This window comes from Lissotriton helveticus, chromosome 3_1 (assembly GCF_964261635.1).
Source record: "Lissotriton helveticus chromosome 3_1, aLisHel1.1, whole genome shotgun sequence".
Classification (NCBI taxonomy): domain Eukaryota; kingdom Metazoa; phylum Chordata; class Amphibia; order Caudata; family Salamandridae; genus Lissotriton; species Lissotriton helveticus.
This window is the reverse complement of record NC_136061.1, coordinates 157,066,808-157,075,870: the sequence shown is the minus strand read 5'-3', so window position 1 is coordinate 157,075,870 and position 9,063 is coordinate 157,066,808. Positions and strand designations below refer to the sequence as shown.

The following is a 9,063-nucleotide window of genomic DNA, read 5'->3' as shown; positions in this document are numbered from 1 at the left end:
TTAGTTTGTTGCTCAAACACAATAACATTGAATGCTCCACTTGTCCAATGCCCTGGGTGTCCCCCCACAGTGGTCTGCCTAAAAGAGACAATAAATGATCTGTACACACTTGCGTTGACATGCTTCAGGCCAACAAGACAATTGAGAGAGAATGATATCCAGGACTGCACATTGTTGATATGACAACTCAATTGAATGGTGCCAAGTTTTTCTCCTGACTTGACTTAAACAAAGGATATCACCAACTGGAACTTGAAGAGAATTGCAGATACATTGCAACAACCTTTTCTACACACATTGGTCTGTTTCGCTATAAGTGACTGAGTTTTGTTTTATACTCTGCTGCAGAACTTTTCTAAGGCGTCATTCGACGTATCATATAGCCTGTTGTAAATGCTTTCAACTATAGTGATAACATATTAGTCTTCGAAGCGACTCAGAGACAGCATTACAAAGCTCTCATCCAAGTATGATTGCTAAATGATGCTGGTTTGACTTTGAATGCTGACAAATGTGTATTCCATAAAACAAAATTGAAATTATTTGACCACATCTTTTCTGATCGGGGTATAACACCTCAGCCAGTCAAACTGCAATCGCTACCTACTGCTAATTCCCCACAGGACATTTCTGTGCTACGTTCATTCCTTTGGATGGCCAGTTACTGTTCTAGATACATACAAGACTTTACTGTGGCCAGGGCACCATTACGAGAATTGACGAAAAAATATGTGGTGTAACAATGGTCATGTGAGTGCGAGAAAAGCTTCAAGAGAATCAAGTAAGGCATCGAAAATGCACCACAATGACTTACTTTGATCCCAAGCTTCACACAGAGGTTATGGTTGATGGCAGCCCTGTTGGGATGGGCACAATTCTTGCACAGGACAATGGACAGCCAAATGCCAAAAGGCATATTGTGGCTTACGCCAGTAAAAGCTTGTCACAAACTGAACATGCTTATTCAAAGCTTTGCTGTGGTGTGGGTTTATGAATATTTCCATTTGTTCTTATATGAAAATACTTTCACAGTAGTGACCGATCATCAAGTATTATTTACAGTATTTGGCAATCCTAATGCTAAGCTTCCTCCTCGTATTGAGTGTTGGCTTCTGAGAAATTCAAGAACACATCCACACAATTGTTCACCGCCCAGGGAAAGATAAAAATCCTGCTGATTATTTTTCCAAGAGTGCCATTACAGTGCCCTGGAACCCCATCTAAGACAGCTGTATCCTACATACATTTCAATCAAGCACACCGCTCACCAGTGACAGTGAGTAGTTAAATTTCAGAAATGTCAGAGGTGAACTTTCTGTATCTCAGGAAGGCCTCATCTTGCGAGGTACACAAATTGTCATTCCGGAGAGTCTACGACAACAAGTACTTGAAGTAGCCCATAAGGGACACCGAAGAATAGTTGCCACAAAGAGACCTCTCTAGACAGAGCCTGTTTTCCTCATCTTGACGAAAAGGTTGAAAGAGAGTTAAGGGCCTGTCACTTATGCAACTGTCTCTGATCACACCTTACTCAACACCCGTTAAACATGTCAGAATTTCCTAACCATGCTTGGGAGAGAATTGCTTTTGATTTCTTTGATCCTCTTGAGAATGGACATTATCAAATGGCCAATATTGATGAATACTCCCTTTTTCCACTGGTAGAAGATTTTTCATTCATCACTCGTGAAAAGGTAATTGAAAGATTAGATGGCATCTTTGTGACATGGGGTGTCCCTGTGATCATGAAATCTGACAGCGACCCGCCCTTCAATAGTCGAGAGATCAGGGACTGTCTTAGCCAACCCAACGATTCATGAGTACTCTAAAGAAAGCTGTGCAGCTTGCTGCATTAGAGAAGCTCGACCTCATATTTTTTTTTAATACCGCTCTTTGAGTTTACCGATCAGCCCCTCACTTGACTACAGGGGAAATCCCTGCAACCTTAATGTTTGGGAGAGCTATGACAACCAAGTTACCTCAATGGACCAACCTCAGATCGAAAACTGAGAAAGACATGCTCAGAAGATTCTCATCGCAAACAGAAAATGAAAATATATGCTGGCAAACAACGTCATATGAAAGATATCATTTTTAAGAGAGGAGATCGATTCCTAGATCCAGAATCCAGGCGATCCAGAAAACGAAAATCTGATGCTTCTTTCGAGGCTGAACCCTTTACAGTCACAACCAGCAATGGACACATGATGACAGTCCAGCGTTCTAGGTCGTCTCTTACAAGAGATTATTCTCACTTCAGGCATGTGGCTCTTGAGTCACCAAACATCGATGTCACCGAAGAGACTGGGTCCAGAGAGACAGTTAATGATCCTGCAACTGCTAATGTTTTGTAATCACCTATGCAGATCACTGATACTTCGACAGCCAGCTCCCAGTTTCCGATGACCTGATCAGGACGAGTGATGCAAGCGTCACAAAGGATCATTGAAGAGTTAAAAGGGCATATGTATTTGTTATTATTTATGTATTAATTTGATCATTTATGTATTTATTTATTGTAAAAAGTTGTAACTTTTTATTTAACAAAGGTGGAGATGTAGTGTTGTGTAAATAAAGAATGACGGAACTCATGTGGTTCATGATGAACTCCATAGAGCTGTGACATTAGCGTTGGAGGGTAATGAAGTAAATGCAGGTTTAGGACGTTGAGTTCTTGCTTACATGCTGAAGAATAAAGACACGTATAACTACTTTCTGTCTGTGGTGCAGTCATTTGCAAGTATACAAGCTGGTCAGGACGCTTCATAGGGGAGTGTACTCTCTCTCTGGGGGAAGTATATTCAGAATGAGGAAATTAAGCCCTTCATTGCTTACCTTGCCTTTAAACTCTAGCCACTGGCTGATCAAGAGCACCCTAGCACCGGCAGAGGTTGGTTCCATCAGTTTCAAAGACCTGCTGCTCCAAAGTTTCCAGCTATTCTATTAGAGTCTTTTAAAGAGTGAGTGGAAGGATCCAGATGGTTCCAAGATTAATGGACACATTTTACACCTTGGTTAAGGACGATCTAGAACGTCTTCAGTCTTCAATTGTGGACCTACTTTTAATCAAATTGGTGAGTAAGCCATCTCTTCTAAGGGATAACTTTGTTATTTGGCTCTTGGGATAAGAAAGCAGAGGGGGCATTTTTCCCCTCCCCTGCGGGGCTAATTCCCCTGCTGTGCTGGGGGGAGATGGGGCGCGCGCAGTGCCACGTTGCTCGTGACGAGCTCGGCTCGTCATTCAGCACGGTGGCGCTGTGCTCATGACGAGCTTAGCTCATCATGACCACGCCTGTTCCAATGGTACGCCCAGCACAGCAGGGGAATTATCCCCGCGTGGGCGCGGCGCAACGGTCATGACGAGCTCAGCATGTCATGAGCACAGCGCGACCGTGCCTCATGACGAGCAGAGCTCATCATGAGCACGTAATGGGTTAAAAGGAGATTATACTGGTCTGAGTTTATCCATGAACTTGGAAATGTATGTTTTTTATGCTTCACAGTCCCCTGATGAAGAACTTAACATTTCTTTCAACCAGGAGGGCAAGGACTGTTCCTAGGTTCTGGGTCATAAATTAAGTGTTTTATTTGGGGGGGGGCATTTTACTAAGATTTTTGTAAAAAAATAATTGTAGCAGTATAACAATATAGGTCCGACATCCTTACATTAGCCACCAGCGCCCGATAAAATGATCCACATAATCCACAATACAATGCAGCTCAAAAGAAGACCATAAATAAATACTCAGGAAACAACAATGTCTGGTGTGTGAAGTGGTTTTTGACAACTTAGGAGGTTCAGTCATGACCTATTGTGGGATGGTGGCTATCAGGTGTCATCTTTACTTAAGAAGATGGAAAGTAGAGTCTTCTCAAAGAATTGTTTATTAAGAATGTTTTTTTGATAGTAACCTAAACTGGAGGAAACGTTGCATAAATCATTTAAGAACCAAAATCAAATACAGACCTTCCACCATAGACGCAGAAACTTTGAAAGGAATAAGAAACAGTTTGGAATAGATGTAGAACAATATGATTTCTCTTTCAATACATCTTGTTTCCAGCCTATGGGGGCTCAGGGAAATGTTGCCTCATGTTAATCGGCTAAGAGTTAGGGGAGTCAGAAACAACACCCCTGACAATGTCAGCATTAAGGAAGCTTTAAACACTGTAGGAGTCAGCAGGTCTTATTTTTAAATCAATGGACGGTTTCCATAATGGACAGATGGGCCATAGTGGTAATTCCACAAGAATACAGGATTTCTCCGTTGCTTTAAGATTGCCAGTTCGTTCAGCCACTTAGCTCACATATTAGGATCAAAGACAGGCTCAGCAGGACAGTGTTGTTTCTCAAGAAAAAGAGCTTTGTGTCCAGTCCTAGCCTGGGAGATAGAGTCAGGACGGCACTCAATCATTTTTTGGTACAAAAGGCCTCAGGGTAATACAGAATGGTTATAGATCTATAGTCCCTCAACAGCCTCATCCTAACAGTGAATTTCAAAATGAACACTCTTCAGCAGATAATTCCTCTAATTTCAATAGGGGACATAGATCAACTTGCTAGATGAAGACAGAATATTGAAAAAAAAATATTGACAGGAAAATTAGGAATAGTAAATATATACTGCTGTATATGCACTTTGTAGGAAATTGGGTTTTTGGTTGATGGGGGGTAAGACCCCTTCTCAAGCAGAAACCACAATCCCTGTTAGGATGAACCACAAAAGTTCCTAAATTATCCTGTGATTAACCCTCTGGTAGGTAGGAACAATGCAATAGAGCACTGTGTAACATACTGCAGCATTCAAACAGTACTATAGTGAAAACACAACACAAGCAAAATCCCACACCAAATTAGAAAATAGAGAACATTTCAATCAATAATTTGTCACCAGAAGGGCGAAAAACAGTCAGTAGAACAGGAATTATGAATTTTTAAAGTTTTTAGTGAAAATTAGCCCCGAAAAGATCTAAGTGCCAACCACCCACGAGACTGGGGCAAAGTCGAAAGTTATGGCCGACTACGATGGAGCGCAGTACGGATACACTGGGTGGATTTGGCCAGGTCTCTGCTTATTTTAGGACTAAGAAGAATTTTGGAAGAAAAATGTCTGATAAGGTGAAGTTCAGCGGGGCAAGCCAGCCGGCGGTGTCCGAGGATAAGGCATTGTGGTCAGGGAGCCGCTTGGTGACGTGGTGGTGAAGATTTCTATGTTGAATTTTTGGGGGGAAGTCGAAAATCTCCAGCAGAGCAAAGCTAAAAGGCTGTAACCGTTGAGAGCCCCAGGAGCCCGGATACCCTTACGAAGATGAACTGCTGAACAGGATTTGCTGCTGTGAAGAAAAACATAGCACAGCTATTGCGAAGTCAGACTGATCGGCGATGCACCGTGGGCAGAGGGCAGGCTTCTTAAGTACAAAGCAGTAGGGCAGTTCTCTGAAGTACAACGCAGTCATTCTGGAGGACGTTGGAAGATCCAGGAGTGAACTGAAGGGTGGGTCTGAGGGTCCTATTTTAATACCATGTGCCAACTTTTAGTGGAAGAAACTTCTAGAGTTCCCCCTCCCCCCCCCCCCCACACACACACAGATGGCTCTGGAATTTCCTTCCAGACTTTACGGCCAGAGCGGCCAACTTTGAAGCTGGGGAACAAGGTTCAAGTCTGAAGGAAGGCTTGAACATCCTGTGATTCTGGGAAAATCACTTAATCTCTCCACTCCCAAAAAATGAATGTGCCCATCTATAATGCAGCTGGTGCTCATGTAAAGCACTCTGATACCTTCGGTTCAGGTCCATGCTATAAAAAGCTACAAAACATACTGTTAGAAAAAGAAAAGGCCACATTCTTAAAGTAGCATTTTCAGAAATGTGACTTAAAATCTGACACTATCATTAAAAATGATTTTAAATACAATTCTTTTGAGACCAAACATGACATTTCTACCTATTCCCAATCAAAAAGTATCACTTATTAAATGTAATAAGGTAACCCAATGTTATCCTATGGAAGAGGTAGGTCTCACAATAGCGAAAAACACATTTATGAGTTTTTCACTACCAGGATATGTCAAACTTAAAAGTAAATGTTCTACTTTTAAAATACAACACACCCTGTCCTATGGACTGTATATGGCCTACTCTATGGGTGATTTATATGTATTAAAAATAGTTTTTTGTGCCTTTATTTTGCCAGGTTAAATTAGCAGTTTAAAACTGCACGCAGTCTGCAATGGCAGTCAGGAGACATGTTTTAAAGTGCTACTTGAGTGGGTGGCACAATAAGTGCTGCAGGCCCACCAGTAGCATTCAATTTACAGGCCCTGGGGGCATGTTATAACACTTTAGTAGGGACCTATAAGTAAATTAAATATCTCAATTAGGTGTAAGCCCATTTTACCATGTTTAGAGGAGTGAGCTCCAGCATGTTAGTACTAGTCAGCAGTGGTAAAGTGAACAGAGTCCGAAGTACAACAAAAACGAATTTCAGCAATCAGGAAGGACACCGCAAATATGTTTAGGGGAACACCACTATAACGTGTCCCCTTAGTTGAAAGTGTGGAGAACTACCCACCCACATAGAAGTTCTCATAACTAAGGCGGAAGAACCTGGATAGGCCATCAGCACTGGCGTAGTCTGACCCAGGGCCGTGTTCCACTCTAAAGTCCAATCCCTGTAGAGAGATGGGCCATCTCAACAGTGCATTTCCCCCCTCCCACTCCCTTGTATTCCCTCCAACCCACTTCCTTCACCCGCTGCTTTGTTGCTCTCCCGCCACTTGTGGTCCTTAAAATAAAATATTTTATTTATTTTTTTGTAGGGCCTGGCAGTTGCCATTTGCTGCCAGGCTGCTCCACTTACCAAAATGCACTTGTACGCAACTAAAATTAATATTTTTTATTTACTGCTTCAAATAGCGTCTGCTATCTAGTATTGATGCATTAAAAAAAAGAAAAAAAATTGGCACCTGCGTTTTCCATATAGAGACACGTGTGGTGGCACGTGCACATCCACATATCATCACGCAGATGCATACCTAAGGAATGACCAGTTGCCATAAGCATCATGACACTTACATGCTCATGCATGTGTTTGCCTCATTGCAACTTTTTTCTTTACTATTTTTAGGTACAGATCATTGGCACAGCAAATAAGTCAAAAAGGTGAGACTTATTGGCTTTACCATTGCCTGTTAGTGGAATCCCACTAAATCATGCTCTACTCTAAGTAGATGAACTGTGTCCAGAAGATTGCCTAATTGCTAATATGACAAACCAAAGGTCAATTTACCCTTTGAAGAATTCTCTGTAAACTTGGAAGTCACGGGTTCATATACCAGCAGGTACATCACAGCTTTGAACATTTCAGAGGAGATACATTGAGTACCATTGAGAAAGGGAACACTTGTTAATACCAACAATGGGAAAACATTTGAAGCAAATGATGTTCAAAAACACAGTTTATTAGTAATTGATATGTTGGGGCATCTGTGTAGCACCGGCTCAGGAATCTCTGCCAGAAACCCGCTGTCTTCCAATCTGCCCAGGAGCTGCAGGGCTCACAGGCCGTTTAAGCTAGCAATGTAGCTTACTGGCAGCTGTGACTAACAAGGCTTTTGGCCAAGTGAGGGGTGTGGTGTCACAGTATTGCCACAATAGAAGAATTCTGACCAGCCCATTTTCTCTTGTTATAAGAGTTTATTTTTCATTAGCCTACATGCGCCCTCTGGCAGACATTGTGCTGAAACATGGGTTGAAACTGGTATCATATGCCAATGACACTCAGTTGGTTGTCATATTTGAGCGAAAGGAGGCAGAAGCGGCACCTAATTTCAAAGACTGCTTGAGTAATCTTGCAAACTGGATGAAGTTCAGCTGCTTACAATTAAATACGGGAAAGAGGGAGGTGATGGTAGTGGGTATGAAGAAAATTACATATTTATATGTATTTGTGCCCCCATGCGCTACCCTCTCACCATCTGCCATGTTGAATAACAAAACCCCTGCATTACTTTACATTCAGAGGCCTTATTTCTCTGTCACCAGGCCTCTCCATGCCAGACCCTGAAAAGGGCACACGTTGCATTTCCCTGCAGCACATTAGATATTTTTGCTGAGCCCTCTCGGAGAAGAGGCCCAGCCCGGGGTGTCTTAACTGTGTTAAACAAGGGTCGACTTGATAAAGCTGCATTCCGGCCCCGAGCAGGAGGCAAGCAGAAGCCCATCTGCAGCGATAAGGCCCAGTTTTGCAGTCCGGCCCCGAGCAGGAGGCGAGTAGAAGCCCATCTGCAGAGATAAGGCCCCGTTTCCCTGTCGGCTCTCAGAGATAAGTGGGGCCCATGTCAAGGGAAACCTCCAAGACCGTTACACAATGGGTGGACAGAAAGGGCCAAACCGACTTGCTAGTATAAAGCAGCAACACTTCTACAGATGAGAGCAATCTGCATCCTGCCCCGAGCTAGAGATAAGACCAAACATGCTAGTCACTCTGACACCCAGGACCCTCCCTAACCAACAGAAAGGAAACAGCCCTCGTGTAAAAGTCTGATAAAGGTACGCAAACAGGCAGGGCAAGTTTTAGCTGACCTTGCAACCCCCTCTATGCACCCACCCACCTATGACTCATTACAGTGAACGCCTACATGCTCATATCTTTTTTTTCTTCTGCTTGGAGGGCTCCTCCCTATGTATGCAAAGAATGTATAAATATTGTACTCTGTGAATAAAGTTCAGAACTCTCCTGAACCCGCTTGGTGCAGGAGCTCTCCTTTAACTCGAGTTAATGAAATAAAGCCCATTGACTCTAACACCACGGACTCTGCTCCTCATTTATGCTTGACCCTTTTGATATTTATAGAAATTATGATAGTGTAAATAATTTATTTACCACATTCTGGCACCCGAACAGGTACGCATCCCCTTCCCCACACGCCGGTGATGTAGGTCCGGCCCCTGCCCCCTTCTACAGCCTAGACGAACTTCAAGTGTACATGCCAGCGGGACTTCCCGCCAACTCCCTCAGGCCCACGGAGGAGGCGGACTGCGACCCGACATCCACACGAGGC

General features: G+C 43.1%; 1 pseudogene; it reads left to right on the top strand.

The window, feature by feature from the left end:
- The first annotated feature begins 1,547 nt into the window (after positions 1-1,547).
- Positions 1,548-9,063, top strand: part of LOC144822742 (dynein axonemal assembly factor 10 pseudogene) — a 35,566-nt pseudogene continuing 28,050 nt past the window's right edge.